The sequence below is a fragment of the Sceloporus undulatus genome, chromosome 2 (assembly GCF_019175285.1).
Source record: "Sceloporus undulatus isolate JIND9_A2432 ecotype Alabama chromosome 2, SceUnd_v1.1, whole genome shotgun sequence".
Taxonomy (NCBI): Eukaryota; Metazoa; Chordata; class Lepidosauria; order Squamata; family Phrynosomatidae; genus Sceloporus; species Sceloporus undulatus.
Window position 1 is genome coordinate 115,478,505 of NC_056523.1, and position 19,563 is coordinate 115,498,067.

A 19,563-nucleotide genomic window follows, 5' to 3' on the forward strand; every position below is an offset into this window, starting at 1 on the left:
GTATATTTCTCAGTTTGCTATTGCATCACACAAAAGTGCCTGGATAGACATTCACCAGATTTTGAGGATATATTTAGGATGGTTTGGGGATGTCATGTTTGGTATGGCAAAATACGTAAATTGTGTACATGAAGTTTGTTGAGTATCAGCCATAACCCAGCTATTTTTCATTTGATTTTCTACTAATTTGGAGGATATTTTGGGATTGTCTGACATAAAATATAGATTATACCATATACAAGGAATGCACTTGGAGAGGCATGTCTCTCATTGATACAGAGTAATATGGCATATCATTTGAAATAAGATTATTTGCCTAATTTTCATGCTCTTTATCACATGCATATAATGTCTGTACTCTCCATCCATGCAGGAGACTTGTTGGCTTCCTGAAGCCACCTGAGATGAATATGATTTACAAAGTTGCAGGTACCACCAATTATTTGGGACTAATGGTTCTGTTATTTGGAGTGGTGAGATTATCTTGAAAGTAATTTTTTTCCTGGCAAAATATAGAGAGATATGAACTGGGCAGCTCAGACTGTGTGATGCCAGATTGTCTAAATGGCCACTGGGAGTGGTAGACTATTTTTCTGAATATCTGCCTTTACACTCCTTTGTGTAGTCAGAACACACTGAACACACTGATATATAATCTGTTGTTGTTTCATGGCCCATATACAGCTCTAATCATTTCATGACTTCACAAAAACGGAATGGAAACTGTGAAAATTGCTGAGCTAACCCCTTTGCCCCAAGCAGCGAGATGAACAGGCCCACATCTTAAAATGGGATCTCTCCCTAATTTTAAATAAGGCTAAGATTCTTACAAGGTTCCACTGGCCACACAAACATGCCTTGAAGGCTGCATATGGCACATTGGCGGTAGCTCATGCATCTTTCCTAAAGCCTACAGATTTGGCAAAGTATTCCTTGGAAGCATAAACTATCAGTTTTTCTTTCTTGGTCTTTTTATATAAACAAAGATAGAAAAGAACATAGCAGACCAGCAGATGTTTAACAGAAAGTCAGACTGAATTAATAGGTAATGTCAAGGAAGAAATCCTTTTCTGGAGACTTTCATTATGGCAAGTGCATAGTCAGTGGCCTAGCTAATAAATATAATATGCCAAACATTGGTTTGGACTGGTACTGTCATGTGTATTTATGCAGTTGACCTCCTCACCTCTTGCATAGGTTTCTGACCACCTTTTGCCATGATATGACAGGCAAAATATGGTGGATTCTTGCTCTCAAAATATTTGAAGCTATAGTTTCAAAAAGAGCCAGCATGGTATAGTGGCTTGAGTGAGGGACTAGGACCTTGGAGATCAGGGTCTGAATCCATGCTCAGCTATAGAAACCTGCTGGGTGATATTGGGTGAGTCACACTCTTTCAGCTTCAGAAAATCCCATGGTTATGTACTCTTTAGGGTCACAGCGAGTGGGAAATGACTTGAAGGCGCAGAAAAACAAATGGTTTCAGAAACAAACCATGATTGAACGAAATCTTAGCTAGAACTATCTATATCCGCTTTGTTGTCTGCCTATTCACTCAGTTTGAACTGAGGCAACTATCTGGAAATTCTGACAGTCTGCTTGGATTTTCTCCATCTTTAATAACTAAGCATTAGTTGCAAACCTGGTTGCCTCACTGTTCACTTCTGATTTTAGAACATTTATGAAACATTAGATCACTTGAATCTGCTAAATGTATAGCTATAGTGCATCATGGTATTTGGTCAATTATTTTCTGGAGTGTGTTAATTAATAGAGTAATATAAATGTAACAGTAACTGTATTGAACAAGAAACAAATTTCAGAAACTATTGTGGAATACCTTTACTAGTGAAAGAAAGAAAGAAAGAAAGAAAGAAAGAAAGAAAGAAAGAAAGGGCACAATGTGACAAAATGTGCCTTTTTTGTTTGGCTTATAAACAGATAATATAGCTCTTCTTCTCTTCCTTTTTTTAAAAAAAAATATCTTATAGGTCAAGCTAATGGATGGTAGAATGAGAACAAATGTAGGGACATCTTATTAGCCAGTTCTCTTGGTGCTTTCTGCTAACCTGTTGCCCAAGTCATAGGACATCTCACAATGTTTGGCAGAATGTCAGGGTCTTCCACCAATCAAAATCCCAGCATCCAACACAAATGTCTGCACATAATATATTTTTATTCATTAACACTCCTTGGTACAGTCCTGTTTGCAGATCAGGAGAGTATCCAAGTAGTCTTCATTGCCATATTATCAAATGTTCTGTTGTTGAAGTTCTGTGCAGAGGCTACAAGCTCAGAGTGCCAATTACTGTCAGAATAATGATTTGAAAAAGTTTTTTTTAGAAAAAAATAAACATGAGGATAGATTTCATGGAACCAAATATATTTAGATCTGCTAACTGATGAAAAGATAGAGAATGAAGAAAACAATCTTTTACATTAGAATTATCATTTTGAAGGCAATTAGTAGAATCATAGAATCATAGAGTTGGAAGAGACCACGAGGGCCATCCATTCCAACCCCCTGCCATGCAGGAACTCTCAATCAAAGCACTCCAGACTCAGCCTCTGTTTAAAGACCTCCAAGGAAGAAGACTCCACTACACTCTGTGGAAGTGTGTTCCACTGTTGAACAGCCCTGACTGTCAGGAAGTTCCTCCTAATGTTGAGGTGGAATCTCTTTTCCTGTAGCTTGCATCCATTGCTCCGGGTCCTAGTCTCTGGAGCAGCAGAAAACAAGCTTGCTCCCTCCTCAATATGACATCCCTTCAAATATTTAAACAGGGCTATCATATCACTTCTTCTCTTCTCCAGGCTAAACATCCTCAGCTCCCTAAGTCTTTCCTCATAGGGCATAGTTTCTAGATCCTTCACAATTTTAGTCACCCTCCTTTGGACATGCTCCAGTATCTCCACATCCTTTTTAAATTGTGGTGTTCAGAACTAGACACAATATTCCAGGTGGGGCCTGACCAGAGTGGAATATAGTGGTACTATTACTTCCCTTGATCTAGACACTATACTTTTATTGATGCAGCCTAAAATTGCATTGGCCTTTTTAGCTGCCGCGTCGCACTGTTGACTCATATTCAACTACTTGGACTCCCAGATCCCTTTCACATGTAGTTTCATTCAGCCAGGTGTCACACATCCTATATCTGTACATTTCATTTTTCTGCCCTAAGTGTGGTACCTTACATTTCTTCCTGTTGGAATTCATTTTGCTAGCTTTGACCCAGCTTTCTAGTCTATTCAGGTCATTTTAAATTTTGATCCTGTCCTCTGAGGTATTAGCTACTCCTCCTAGTTTGGTGTCATCTGCAAATTTGATGAGTATGCCCCCAATTCTATCATCCAAGTCATTGATAAAGATGTTGAATAGCACTGGGCCCAAGACAGAGCCCTGTGGGACCCCACTGGTCACTTCTCTCCAGGATGTAAAGGAGCCATTGTTGAGCAACCTTTGGGTTCGGCCGGTCAACCAATTACAAATTCATGTAACAGTTACTTTGTCTAGCCCACATTTCATTAGCTTGTTTGCAAGAATGTTATGGGGAACCCTGTCAGAGGCCTTATTGAAATGTATAATTCACGCAAGCAGTTCAGTCTGTGGGCTTGACTGGCTGTTCTCCCTTAGTGTTGCCAAATAATAAACTGTTTTCCCATCTTGCTTTTCTCATGGGTGAGAACTAAACATTCTCAGAAGAAACAATTGAATATGTAGAATTTAAGGGGATTGCATCTTGACCCTTCTTCACACACCAGGCAATGGGCAGAGCAGCTTTTATAGCGGAACCATTACATAGTTCCAGGTTGCCCAGGTATTCAGAGTCATTTGGCTTGGTAGGATAAAAAAAATCTTTCTCAAGAGGTATGAATTGGCATGGAGGAGAAAAAGAAAATAAAGACAAAACAGGCTCCACCTGTAAGCGCCAGTTTCTGTAACTGTTTCACTGGACTCCTATCCTCTTTCCCTTTTGTACTTGGATAAGTAAAGAAAGCTGTTCCTCTTCAAAGCAATGTGCCCAACCTAGACAGATTCCACAAATGTTTTCAGTGCAGATGATGCAGACCAGGTGTATTTTACACATGAGTCACATCCTTACTGACTCTCAATAAAGACAGAATCTAGTGTTGTATTGTCAGATAGGCTGCAACAACAGATATAATATATACAGTATCTTGGGCAGCAATTATTTGGGGGGGGGGGGCAGGTGTAGGGAGAGAAGACCAATACAGTTAAGGCCAAACAAAATGTGTGCTTTAGATCTGATATTGCTTCTCCTATCAGATTTAACCAGCCAATTCTATCATACATAGATAACGTTTATTATGGTTACAGATCAGGCTCTTCACCACCTTTATTCTTATGTACTGTAATCTTAATACAGAAACGTTTGCTGTAGGAGCAACCAAGGCTACTGTGATTAGTTACATAGACTGGACAGAAAGAGTAAAATTACCATACAGTACTGATGTTAACAGGATATAGTCTTTGTGGTACTTGTGCTATCATCAAGCCTATATTCTTACCGTACTGCAAACCTAAGAGACGTTCATCCTGGTTGTGATCTGAAGTATTTCTCTGTAGCATGTAACTGTCAGCAATCAAGACCCAAACAAAACCAGAGCTTGAAACTTGAAGATTATCATGAGGTCACTTAAGAGGTAAAGCAGGGTTTATTACAATTAAACTGACTGAGATTTCTGTGCGTGTTCACTTGTACATCTGAGTACTTTTGTACCTGAGGACAAGGAGCTAGAAAAGAGAAAGGAATGTTGAGAGTTTAGCCAGAATAAACAAAACTGGCTGGAGCCCCGCTTCTGATTTCTCATTTTTCATTGTTTGAGATAGTTGTGAAATCCATTACAGTGTTTTCTTGCAAAGTTATCTGTTATGGAAGCTTGCTGGATAGGAGGAGTGTATTAACACTTCTCAAGTGTCCTTTTAACTGTCTTCTTTTTTCATCTATACTTTAGCTTAAGTATAGAAATTATTAAACCAACTGTATTTTAACCCTTGTTAAGGAGGACCTCCAACAAGAATTCCCATTGACAGCAGTTAGTGATAATGGGTCAGATGATGCTCCTGGAGCCTTGTCCCTACCCTTACCCCCCCTCCCCCAAAGATTTTGTGTCACATAGCTAAGAAATTTCAGTGCCCTTTCTTTGTATTGGCTGCCTGCTGGCTTGGTCTCACTCTGCTTCCATGTTGGAAATGTATCTGACAACTTAGTTTTTAGTTAGTTAATATTTGCCTATTGCAATTAAGTGAGTTTACAAGAAGGTTGTTTTAGAGAAGAAGTTACTTCAAAAATTATGTCTAAATGAACAACCATTTTATTGCTAAGAACAGTTTAGAACGGCAGCACAGGGGACTGCCTCTGTTTGGATGCAGCCTGGATGCAGTGCCACCAATAGTTGGCAAAGGAAAATAAAAGTTATTTAATGTCCCTCCTACCGTTAAAAAAAATTTATTGCTTTCCAAAAGGATGATTCTAACAAATAATATATTAGTTTTTCTAAGGATGACTCCCACTCCACTTTTCAGTCAAAACCACTTTTTTTTCCTCCTAGAAATCTCCGGGAGTTAAGATTTTGCAAGAAAACACTCTACTGGATTCCACAACCATCTCAAATGATGAAAAATGAAACCAGAAGTGGATCTCCAGTCAATTTTGTTCTCCCTCCACAAGTATTTTTAGGTCCTGTGTAGCCCTTAGGTGCTGGGAGCAATAAACTGGTTTTTATGTTGTTCTCAGCATAGGTAAACCCATTTCAGTTCACAGATTAGTCTCTTGCAGTGTTATAATTTATGACTAGTTCCTACTTGCTTGATGTGACTCTTATTTTAGTAACCACAAAGGCTGTTTTTATGTGGTTCAGAGATTTTATCATGAGTACAAATATTGTTAACTAGAATATTAAGCAAATCCAACATTAGTGTGTATCCACAGAGGGAATAGATTTGACCTTTTAATCCAAACAAAGCAAATTGAACGTATTATCCAAATACACACATTTTAGTATATAAGAAGGCAGCAAATTACTGTGTTTGCTGTTAGTACAGGATAGAGATTAGGCAGTCCTAATCTTACCAAAATGTTATCTAATCCTACTGTAAAGAATGTAATGTAGCAAATGACAACATATTTTAAAAAATGATTTCAAGAAACAGGCCAGTTTAAATTAAGATACAAAAGAGAGTGCCGAGGTCCAGTAGGACCTTGTCAGTCATGTAACACAGTTGTGCTAGTGGGTGGGTTTTTGATGAGTTCCTTAGAGAAGGTCTCCTTATGCAAGCTGCTTTGTATAACTCCCAGGCAACACCACAGTCCACAACAGTTCTGGTTATATGTCTACCCTTCTGCCCCTGGTTTGGCTTCTTCAGCCTCCACTGCAGACCTGCAGAGTTATTGCAGAATAGCCTTCTGTTCTATTGGTACTCAACAGGATTCTAGCCAATATGTTCTCCAGTTGCACTTTATTTTTACAGTTGGTTGCTCATTCTCTCCCATCCCCCTACATTGCTACAATAAAAGTTTGGATTCCTCTTATTAGTTTCAATTTGGTAATATTTATTCTCATAAGAGAAATTCCCTTTCTTAGTTTAGCAATAACAGTGTGTAAATTACGGCCAGGCTACAACTACTAGCCCTTGCAGCCTGAGCATAGAAAGCTGCCTTAGGCTGAATGAAGCTCAGTACTTGGTCTGTATTCATTGGCACTGGCTCTACAGCCTTCCATGCACAAATATTTCTCAGTTCCACCTGGAAATGTCATCAGTCAGATTTAGGACCTTTTGTGTCCAAAGCTTGTGCCCTGTCGCTCAGCTGTGGCCACAACCAAAAAGCCTCAGGTGTCCCATAGTGATTTATATAGAGAGGTTTGGCCTTGTTAGTATCCTGTTCACATGTCAGGGAGATCCTGACATGAAACTATAAATCAATTTGCCAGAAGGGAGGTTCTTCCCTCAGCTGGTGACAGTACAAGTCCTTCTGTTTGAAGCTTTTCTGTCATCCCTATTCACTGTGGAAGGTGCTTTGTTTTCTGTAGGTTGGATGTTTTGAAAAAGCATTATACTGTTACATTGTGTAAAAATGTATAGGAAAGGTGCTCTTCTTTCTTTCCCATGGTGGATATGGGAAAGGACAATGACTCCCTTTCTTCAGGCTTTGGTTCTGAACATTGGGTTTTTAAAGAAGGCACCTGCTATAACAGTTTCTTGTAGAAACAAAGAAATAAAAGCAATAGGAAAGAAGGGGGCAGAGAGAGTTGGTCTTCTCATGAAGTCTTTGAATAGCACAGCAAAGCACTGGTACATTTTCTGCAAAGGTCCTGATTGTCATGATAGAAGTTAGTCCTAAAATGTATGGGTGGTTTTTCTCCCACATAATGGCACTTCTGTAAGAATATTGAAGAAGTGGACACATTTGGTGGGTCTATGGACCCTTCATGGGAAGCACTAGACTAAAAAATAAGCCATCATCATTATCAATAATAAATAATGATGATGATTAAGATTATCCTATTTCCAGTTTTGTTTTGTTGCCCTGACCTGTTTAATGTCAAAACCACTGTTCCCAGAGGCTTCCAGAGTGCAATAACTTTTTGGTAATCTTTTTTTCACTTGACAGGTGTTGAAAAGAGCCTACAAAAACGTTTTGGGAGCCATACTTAGCTCACCCTGGGGTTAATACTTTCTCCCAAAAGCCAGCATCTAGGGAAGAAAGGAGAGTATTGAAGAAAGAAGTGATGTTACCTAATCTCTTATTAAATAACTTAATGTAACAAACATAAATTGTATATGTCAAAACAATTTTCAGGATGTTGGACTTTTGCAATCTATAGCTAATGCTGACTTCTTTCTACAAAATCCCAACTAGACAGCAGGGAATAAAGAAAGTTCACAAGATTTTCAAGAATTCATGTTAATTCATTGTAGAATACAGTTGCCTTAAGAAATTCAGTAGTGCACCTTTTAGAAAGATTGTTCTTTTTGGAAAGAAAATGAGTGTTACTTGTGTAAGATTCTGTTATATCACAGAAGACATGTGAAACAGATTGGGGGGGAGGCTGTGTGGTGAACAGAGATTATCTATCTGGATCGGAAAGGCTAATTATCTGTGGTATGTTTCAGGAATGCCAGTCCTGCCAATAAAGATTGGAAACTATAAGGGCTGGCTTTGTGTTTTCCAATAGAGTGTGATCTATTAGAACAGCTCTGGCAGGGTTTGGCTTTCCCTGCTGCGCACAGATTGAGTCCATATAGATGGCTAATTAAACTTGGAGTCAGTAAACAGAAAAGAGAAGCCACCACTTTGAAGATGAGAAGATCAGAAGAACAATATCCTGTTCTTTGGTTACTGTCAGTATGGCATCTCCTTAGCTATGTAGGAATGTTAATGTTAAATCCTCTTCAGATGTTGATAGCAACAGTTGGGGCTTTCTTATGAATAAATAATGTAGTGTTGTTTCTTATTATATTATTTTCTAGACAAAACGTATTTTTTTAGTATATGGTATGATCTACACAATGTTATATTTACATTGATTCAAGCAGCTAAGGTCTGGTTTATATATCTGAAAGTGAAAGCAGCTGAATTGGATTCCTTGCATAGTGTCAAACATATCACATTTAAAATAACTATTTATATTAAAAGAAGGTTTAATAACAAATTGATTTTTAAAATTCATTTCATGCATTTTATATATCCTAAAATAGCTTATATAAATATGCATATGTGTGTCTAAAACTTGACATGGGAGGCTGCATTGGAGCTACAATAGTTGTAGTGAGACATTCAGCATGGGACTGATATTAAATTAAGGCTGAATTCAGACCATATTCTGAAGGATAGTTTTAAATGTTAGGAAAGAAAGGCAACAGAAGTGTGTGCCCTTCAATATCTCTTTTGTCCATGCAGGCAGATATCCTCAGAATATATCTAGATTTAGTAGTGAAATATTATTTCACATAGCCAACAAAAATATAACAGTCTTAAAGTACTTTTCCCTGGCCTTCCCAAAGCATTTAGAAGAAGGGCAAATGCCATTATTAAAATGATGCTGTCAATATCTCCAGAGCTGTGAGAATACATACTGTTAATACCAGTGACAAGTACATATGCTGAGTGTTAGATAGTATCTTCTATCCTAATTTATAGTTATATAGGTGCCATTTTAAGACATAAGTACTGTGTGTAAATACCAGAGTCAAGGAAGAACATTATGATTTTACATTCTCTCTGAGCAATTCATTAGGTTGTAGTGGTAGTCTTGAATACTGTACACGTTAAAAAAATACCCTTATGACTGTTAGGCTCTGTTTTCCACAAATATTTGCAAAACAGAGGAAAAGGCAATGTAAGGAGTAGAAATCTGCTGTCTTCAGAGTGACACTCAGTTGACCTTCATTTATCTGAATGTAGGGTGAACATTCTTCACACTTACATTGTGGTCAGCGACTGCTGTTACCTTGGGACAATTAGCAAGTCAATAGCAAGCTGAAGGTTATTCTTCCAAACAAGTGAACAAGTGGATAGGTGGTGTCTGTGTGTTTTTCTTTCTTCCAGCTACCCAAGTGGTATTCCTTAGTTTTGCTATTGGTAACCAGCTAAAGGCAAACATGGAGCCTGCTGCTGTGGGAACACTAAGAATGTCTTGGTCAACATTTGTAAAATATGGTCAACACTCAGTGTCACTGAATGTTCCAAAATGTAATTAGCATTTGTATCAGACAGGACATGTATAAATTGAGATAAGGTGACCAGACTTGCTTTACATAAGAGCCACATATGATAAACCTCAAGTGTGTGAGAGACACACCTGTTGTTATTGTTATAGACATTATGTAATAATCATGAAGAAATACAAATACTTAATATTCATCTATGTTGTTTTAAAACTATGAATCTGTATTAGTTTTGATAATCAAAAAGTACACACACAAACTAAATGTTTTCAAATTATAATGATAGGTTAGTGATTTAACTATTCTAAATATTAATACGGTGATGAATTATGGAAACATCTGAGAAAAAAATATGCATATTTGCATTTCTTTACAATTGTGAGATTGGGAAACCAGGTATTTTTAATTACGTTTATTTGTCTTAGTAAATATCTCATCAAAACATGGAGAAAATGTGCTGTGTGCCTTCAGATTGTTTCCTACTTATGACAACCCTATCATGTGGTTTTCTTAGCAAGATTTGTTCAGAGGCTTACTTTTGCCTTCCCCGAGGCTGAGAGAGTGTTACTTGTCCATTGGGTTTCATAGCGGAGCAGGGAATCAAACTCTGGTCTCCAGAGTTATAGTCTAATGCAAAATGCTACACCGTGCTACAACCAATAAAATTAGAGATATTTTAATCAAATATCACCATACAAAATTATAGTCTTATCATAAAAATTTTAAATGATAAAGACATTATTATATTTATCAGACTGTTTAATGTTAGCAGAAGTCTTTTGAGTCTTCATCTTGATTTTGAGTCATTTCAGTTCCGGCTGATATATTGTCAAGGCTATATGAATTAGCTTCGTCTGGTGTTGATTTGTAAGGCTTGCACAATGCTTCAACTTCACAAACTTTATTATAGAGTACAATGATTCACAGCAGTATGTTGTGCTGAAAATTGAGATTTATTTATTGAGATGGGTTACACACTGATACAATAAGCTTCCATACATGCAAAGCAGCCAAACTCTATTGTGTCCGGTGTCACACTAATACCCTGATCATTTTACTTCAAGAACACAGAGACACATGCCACAATCACAACATTACAAGCCATGCTCACTAAAACTTTGTCAGCACTATTTGTACAGTTACTGATTCTCCAGCAACAATTCCTCTGGAATCCTTCTTGATCCAAAATGTCTCTAACTCCTCACTCAAATCTAGAAATAAATTTAGGATGTGAATTATTGTTATTATTATTATCATTATGCTTTATTTATATAGCACTGTAAATTTACACAGCACTGTACATACAAACTTTTTAATAAGATAGTTCCCTGTCTTCAGGCTTACAATCTAAAAAGACACGACACAAAAGGAGAAGGGAGTGGTGGTGGGGAAGGGGATCAGGTCCAGCATTTCTTCTCTCCCTCTGAGGCCTGGACCAAGGCAGATGGACTGGAGGGAGAGCTCTTCTTCGTAGTTGAGGCCAGGCCCGATGGGGCTGGGCCTGCATCTCTCCCTCCGTGAAGAGAGATATTCTTAAATTTTACACACACACACACACACACACACACACACACACACACACAAATATATATTTATTCACCATGAACATTATAAACCACTGGACTCTCAGTTTATACTGTGTAAATAATTATAAAGCTTGAAAAATGTTTATTTATATAAACTGTAATGCAAAAAGGAGTGCAGCTATTATATTTCCAGGAGCCTCACATTATACGTCAAAGAGCTGCATGTGGCCAGTGCTTCTGGAAGTTTGGAAGACTACCTTCATATTCAAAAATCATATAAATTAAAACATTAATTACCAGTTACACATCAAATAGCCTGTGAGTGTAAATTTGATTTTAATTACTGGTTGCAGCCTCTCTTATATATCTTCAACACTTTCCCCTCACTGTTTGGGAAATACAAATACTTTCCTTTTTATAGCATTGCTTCTGTAGGAGGAAATGGAAAGTGTGTGCATGTAGACATACCTCTCTGTCTCTGTCTTCCTTCATAAGCAGCAGAAATTAAATCAGCAGAAATTAAATTTAAATGTCTGTGATTCAGTTCCAAGGGCAGGATTTTGCTATGGCAAATGCATCTGGGTGGATGATTTTCTGCAAGTAATTAAAGCAATTAACAGGAAATGAGACAATAAACTTATTTTCAGTTTGAGAGCAACATCTTAATGAGTTCCATGTCATTTAAATGTCTTTGAATCAATCCTTTCATGACACTCTAGTGCACTGTAGCTAGAACCAGTGGAGATCCTCACCACCACATTTCAGAGTCTGTTCACAGCCCACAGAGGGGAAGTTGGTTTCAGGAAACCTACTAAGCACAATAATCATTGCTGCTGTCAGAGCTTCTCTTGGTTCATGCTGGTTTCCATTCCACCCAACCTTCACCTCCCACATTGACAGTAAGTGGCAGCATGGTGTTGTTCTGATGGGTGCTTCCTGAGGCAAAAAAAGAGGTCACTCAATTCAGTCTCACATGCATACTCAGTTGTAACTCCTTCAGCCTTGAAAAACAATTTGGGCTGAAAGTATGGATACAAAGGGTTTCAGCTCAGCCCAATCTATGATGTTATACATTAGAATGGTTTGAACAGGCATAGATGAAAGCACTGAAGACAGTAAATCTAGGGATGCCATATCCCAGTGGCCCCTGGGACAAACCCGCTTTTGGGGGCCCCCTGCCTGTCCCGGTCCGGTTCCCCCCCAACCCCAGCCTTTGTCCCGGCTCCGGGCCCTCGCTCATGCGGCCATTGCTGTGGCCGCTAATGCGGCTGGCCGCCAACCCACCTCCTCCTCCTCCTCTTCTTGGGCAGCGCCGCCCTCCTGCTCCCGGGCAGCACCTCCTTCCTCCTCCTCGCCAGCGCTGCTGCGCCACCCGCGGTGGGGCTTTCCCGCCCACGCACAGGGCTATGACGGAGGAGCCCGTCCCCTTGGGCCAGCCGGCCATTGGCCAGCTGGCCCAAGGGAACGAGCTCCTCTTCCCCTGCGTGCGCTGCCCCGGCTGCAGCATGGGCCAGGCAGCGCGCACATGCATCCCCCACTTGTGCACCCTTGCGCGGGGCTTCCCAAGGAGCCCTTGCGCCGAGGAGGAGGGGGAGGATGAAGAGGAGGAGGTGGGGAGGATGAAGAGGAGGAGATGGGGAGGATGAAGAGGAGGAGGAGGTGGAAAAGTGAGTCAGTGGCCATTTCAGGTCTGCCTTGGGTTTGTTTGTTTTTTTAATTAATTTTTAAAAATATAAAATACTTATTTTTTGTTTTTTATTTATTAATGTTTATTATTGCTTTTTATTTCATTTCATTTCATTGCTTTTTATTTTATTTTATTTCATTGATTTTTATTATTGCTTGTTTTTTATTTTATTACATTAATTTTTATTATTAAATATATACACCCCTGCCTTGTTTTTTATTTTGTTATTTTTTTATTATTAAATATATGCAAGTACATTTTCTGTGTATTTATGGCGCTTTGAATGCTAACAAGTCTGCCTTTCTTGGACAATTATAGTGATGATGATGGTGATATTGATATCAACAAGCCTCTGAGGCACGGCCAATGTAACTTGCTGTGATTTTTACAAACTCATGCGCAGTGAAGAAAAACCACAGTCCCTTGCCCAAGTACACACTTCTGAGAAGTACAGTTGTACCCGAGGGCAAGTACATTTCTGCCATCTATCTAGGAATAATGCCAAAATGTCCTCCATTTTGATCATGCCTAAAAAACATGCATTGATATTAACATTTAAAAAAAATCCTCAATTTTTTCATGTCCTCCATTTTTATAAAATGTGTCCTACAATTGAAAATGTTGCCCTACATTTGTCCTACATTTGTCCAGGTTTGGAGGTCCTGACTTATGGCAACCCTAAGTAAATCAAGAAATGAAAAAGAATTGGGGGTGGTGATTTGGAGTCAGAGGCAGCATATACAGTCGGCCTTCTGTATTAAAGGATTCTTGATCAATGGATTCAACCAACCATGGCTTGAAACTATTTTTAAAAATATAAATTTCAAAATGCAAACCTTGATTTTCCATTTTATATAAGGAATACCATTTTACTAAGCTGTTGTATATAATGGGACTTGAGCATCCAAGCATTTTGATATCCCCAGGGGTCTAGGAAGCAAATCCCAGTGGATACCAAGAGCTCCCTGTAATGGAAAGATTCATCCTCCCACTTTTCAGATTGAAGCTCTCCACATCCTCTGTAGCCTACATTGTTCTCCCAAAAGCTATTCCTGAGGTTGTGGAGGAGAGGTGACGCCTTATAATGGAACTGGGTGTGGTGCTGGTAGGAAAAATAGTTGAAATAGTTGAAATGCAAGTAAACTTTTCAGAATAGTGGTTTCAGTGCTCAGCTGAAACAGGCCAGCCCATTTTATATCACAGTTGGCACTATGGAATTGTTTTTTTTCTCCCCAAAACATTTCATTCCTATTTCAAAATTACAGGCTAAGTGTTAAAAAAGAAGAAAATGATAACCCTATGCCCCCACATATTGAACTGGATGAGTGATAACATAAATGAGGTGCTACCTGATTCTGAACATTTCAGAGCAATAAAAATGTAAGATGCAAACTTGATTCTTCCATCAAAACACTCCATAAGAGTCAACAAACCATGTTTCATGCATATAAGGAATCAATATAAGGAAATAAAGAAGCCATGTCTTTCCAGCCACATATGGGTTGTCATTTAGATCTCAGGCCTCAAGTCTGGTTAGAGACATCTGTAAAGTGCTCCATGAGCAGCAGCCACAAGAATGAAAGCTAGTGGAGGACATACTATCTGACTCATTGCTTCCAGAGAATTGTTGCCATTTTGACAGAAAGCAAATGAGATGAATTACAGTAGTTTAAGAAAATTAGCCATGTGAATTGCCTCTACTTTAGCATGATAGATGTCCACATTACTGTATATTTATGCAGGGGTGGAAATCATCAGAAAAATTCATGTGGTACTTTACATATTGTCGAAGTGGAGAGGCAACATTCCTTACCATTGACTATGTTGGATAAGGCAGCTGGGAATTGTAGTCCCAAACACCCAGAGGGTTGCATGATTCCCACTTCTGGCATAGAATAATTACACATGTTTGAACTGGTTGAAAGATGAAATGAAATATGCTTAACTCACACAATAAGATTTAGTAGGCTTTCAACAGTATTCCTTTGTCTTTTATTTTTAAGTGTTTGTTTTAATCAGTTGTGCACATTAAATCAATACTAATTCCAGAAAAGGAAGAAAGATTTTTTGCCAAATTTCTAAGAATAAACTATGCATAGCTGCATTGATCTTAACATGCCAGTGACCCTAACATGGGCAAAACACTGTAGGCATATGGAAGATTTATCAGCTTTAAAAGCCAGTCTTGCATGGGGTATATACTGTAAATTCTGCACCATTATTGAAATTCCTCAAGCCCACACAGCATCAGAATTATTATGATCCGTCTTCAAAGCTGTTCTTTGAAAATTTCCAGTGCTACATATTTCCGCCTTCTTTCCCACCCTCTGCTCACTTCTCTTCAGCACTTTATAGCTGTAAGCTAGCCAGGACTGCATGCCAAGATGGGGCTCAAAGGAGGGGTTCATAAAAGAAGAACCCTCCCAAACGGGAAGCACAAATGGTATTTAGTTTTAGCAGTTGTGATATAACTTGTGTTTTATGCTTGATTCCTTTCCATACTTATGTACCATGTCTTTATTAGTATATACAGAGCTCCAAAAGTGTATCTGATTAAGCTTTTGGCATTTGGTCTGAAAAACAAGAAGACTGCTTTAAACCACTATCTTGTTTCTCTATAGATTCCTTCAGTCATGGAGTTCATAAGGCTATTTGAATACAACGGTTCTTGTATAATTCACTTCCCCTAACCATGTGTGATTTGTTTCTTTCAATTCTGTGGTATTATTATATTCAGTGATTTAGACATCTGACACAAACTACTGTAGTTTATTTGGAGAACATTTTATAGTCTAGAAGAAACAGGATAGTATGCCTGCTGCTAGATGCCTTATTGGTCATCTTTGTAAGCAAAAGGGCAATATAAAGAATGTCTTCCTTGAAAATGAATACGTTAAAATAATTTTAAGCATTAAAGGAAAAGTTTAATTCAGCAGTTATTCAGAAGGCTTGCTACATTGACGCTGTGGTAGTTAGAACTAAATATTTCACAAAATGATTAATATATGAAAGAGTTAACAGTTTTGGGAATAGAGAATGCAAACAATGAATGCTTACCCTTTTCTCTCTCATTTAATACAGGCTGATGATGTTTTATAGGGTTTGCAAACAGTTAACCAGGTTCTTTTATTATTCTAAGTGCAATTATTACACTCTATTATTGAAGAAAGTGTGCTTTCTGATAGCAGTGTTGGCAAGTCCTGTATTCTACACTGCTTAGTCAGCTTCCTTCTGTAGGTTCCATATGTCTGAGATATAGCTATCCTTGCTAATGGATTGGACCACATGTACTTGCAGCCTTTTGCGTAAATGGCAGAACAAGAACTAATCAAAGAACAGGATGTTAGTCAGTTGAAACCCTAGTTATTGTTTTTATGGAAGTTACTCAGACTATAGACACTAAACAGAGAATTGTTGATCATTATAATATTAGGTGAGGATGATAAATATTGTTTGCTGCAAGAGATGTTGTACGTCTGGTGTATCTGCAACTTTAGCATTTTGCAGTGCTAAATCAACTGACAGGATGTTTTGCAATATACAGTCGCCCCTCCTAATGTGCGGATCTCAGATCCGCACCCTTGAATATAAGCGGAGGGGGCGACCTCCGCTATTTGCAATGGTGCAAGTTCTCAGCACGCGCGCCCTTTCCACACGCAGGGGGGTGCGCTCAATTCAAGCATATGGTGCTTGAATGAGCGCGAGCCTCCATTTTCATGTGTGTGTGAGGGTCCAGAACGGATCCCCCCGAAAATGGAGGGCCAACTGTATATTATATGAGTACATAACAACTGGATGCATAGTGACTTGGAACTGTTCACATTAACACTTTTGCCTTGTATGTGTTGTCAAAAGAACCACAGTACACCAACTTGGGAGAAAGGCCACAACTTTATTAACCATTGGTAGGGTCGGCACAAAGCATAGGGTCAGGATCCGTGCAATCAAACAACCCAATGTTGTTTGATTATCCAAAACCGGGAACCCACCCGGTGCATGGGATGACCTAGGGGCTAAGGAACACCACTTGAGCGCAAACCATGTCTTGCGTTCACCAATTTCCAAAGCCCCTAGTCACCGGGAGGCGCACCTGCGTTTTGGCCCCCGCAATGGCCAAACGCCTTCGCTCATCGCCCCCAGGTACCTTGTGACTCCCAAACCAGAACTCCGTAGCCCTGGTACCACCAACGTTCAGATCCTAGCCTATGCTGCCGAACAGTTGTGACAAAAAACCACCTGAAACAGCAGTGGGCGGGTGGGAGAAGCTCAAGGCTCCCTCCCTTCCAAGCTTCGCTCCGTGCCTGTTCGGAGCCAAGCGCCGACTGAGGCGGAGAGGCCTCCCAGCAGCCTTATATACTGCTCAGCCCCTCCCCTCTGCGTGCGATTGCGGGGCCCCGCCTCCAAGGCCGAGCCCACCAATGGGCAGCCTTGGAGGACTGGAAGCCCCGTACCAGCGAGTCCGGCTCCCAGAGTGTCTTGGGCCGGAAGGGCCACCCCTTCCGGCCCCAACCACCAATAGGGAGCCGGGCAAGCCCCAGAGCACTCTGGGGCTTGTAGTTTTGCCGCTCCACAGCGGCAAAGCAGTCTGCCCCGGCAGCAGGGCATCTGCTTTTTGTCCAGTTATGCAAATAGTTGCAATAACATACTTGATGTGATGGTTCAGCAAAGGAACTCTCACTTGTAGTTGCTATTACTTCCTAGCTAGGCTGATTTGCAACTGAATCTAATGCTCTGACTCTTTTCGTAGCAATGAGTAGTGCAGTATAGTATGTCACACGTCTCTCCTGCTATGAAGAAATTTACATGTGTCATTTTCATAGGACAAAGGCTACAGCTTTCTGTAAGATGCCCCAAAAGTTGGGGGAAACCTTACTTGGGATAAAGATATGACTAATGTCTATATTTGCAATTAGATTGCTGGGTCTTATTTTGCCATTCATAATACTCTTCAGATCCAACAAGCAATGAAAGTCAAATGTAGACTTTGATTCTGGTTAATTTTAAGCCTTCATAGGATGTTTTGCTATAATTGCTAAAGAATGCTTATGAGTCTGGACCTTCTTACATTTATGTGTGTATATATGTATATTTTGCACAACAGAGCATGTAAGATATGGTTCATTATTATATGTCCCTAGAATACTAGGTTGATATTCTGTGTTTCCACCAAATCACCTAAAGGCTGTATGCTCCCGAATTAAGACTTCATCCAGTATTAATGATCCAGCATGAAACAATTACTATATATACTCATGTATAAGTAGAAATTTTAGACAAAAATTGACCCCAAAAACCTAGGTTGACTTATCCACGGGTCAATGTAAATACTATACTTTAAATTTTATTAAAAAGGGAACCATCCCCTGATTAAAGGCAAGAGTGCAATCTGTCCGGGATTGCTGCCAGCAATCTCTGACTTGTGCTGATAACCAAGTCTTCAACCAACATGTGCAAGCAAAACAAACCTTGTGGAGAAGCAGTCTAAGAGCAGGCCGAGGAAGCAAGCCGATGTCAGGGTTCCAGAAAGTCAAGCGTACCGAAAGACGAGTCGAAGTCAGGAAGCCAGAAAGCAGTGTGGTCAAAACAGTCCAAGGTCACAATAGCCAAGAGATAACAGAGGTCCGGTCCGAGGTCAAGATAACAAGGTAGCAAGGTAACAAGATGTCAGGAGCTAGAGCAACAGCAATCACACCAAGGGCTCATACAATAAACTCTAGCAACAAACTCAAGCCTCTCTCCCACTTAAATCAGGGAAGCTCTCCCTCAAGCCACCTGAGGCTGGTTTGCTAATTGTCTTTCTGCAATCCTCCTGTATCTGCGCCTGCAGGCACTCTCAGCTCTTCTCTCTTGATAAGAAGGCACTTGCAGGCACGCCTCATCTCCCGAATCACCACTAGGCCGTGGCACCATAGAAGGCCTTTCCCCAGCACTAGGACCTGGTTGGACCTCCTGCTCTGGGGCAGCACAGCTGTGACCTGGCAGAGCAGAACTAACACCTGGCGTAGCCTCAATCAGCCCTTGCTCTGGAGGAGGCTCATCCTCCTCCTCATCCTCCTCGAGCTCATCTTGGCTGGCCATGACACAATCTGTCCTGGAAGCACTGACCTCCCTCTACTCTGTCTTCCATCCAGCCTTTAGTGTGAGCTAAAACAGTTATGCCTGCCATAATATTGTAGGTTCCTTGGCATTGTGTTCCTTTGCTTCATCATTTAGATCCTTTGTTGCATCTCCTTAAGTTTTACCTTGACTTATCCAAGGGTCATATCAATATCCATAATTTTGCCCCCCAAACCTGCCCTCGACTTATACATGAGGTCAACTTATAATTGAGTATATAGAGTAAGTATTTTTTAAAGGAATTCTATTCCAGGTTGAATCAGGTTGTGACATGTGACAATCTCTGTTCCTTAACTGATGCTATTGGAAAATTGTGCTATAACTTTACACATGCATTTCAACAATTATTTGAAGAGGAAGAAATGTAAAAAATGATGAATATCTTTTGAGTTGCCATACTTTAATTGAATAATAGCTTTAAATGAAATTGTTTGGTATTTTTATAGTGCTTGTTCTTGAATATTGTTGAAATTGTTCATTCATGATAGTAATAGTTTAGAATTTGAATTGAATTTATATGTTGTATGGAATAGCACCTT

General features: G+C 39.6%; 1 protein-coding gene and 1 long non-coding RNA gene across 2 annotated transcripts in view; one reads left to right on the top strand and one right to left on the bottom strand.

The window, feature by feature from the left end:
- The window catches only part of SLIT3 (slit guidance ligand 3), a 612,784-nt gene that overhangs the window by 117,164 nt on the left and 476,057 nt on the right, over nucleotides 1-19,563 (top strand).
- Nucleotides 10,734-18,492, bottom strand: LOC121922583. The gene is made up of 3 exons (XR_006102187.1): nucleotides 18,373-18,492; nucleotides 11,689-11,814; nucleotides 10,734-10,905 (listed from the first exon to the last, which is right to left on the bottom strand). It is a non-coding gene; the product is annotated as an uncharacterized LOC121922583 (long non-coding RNA).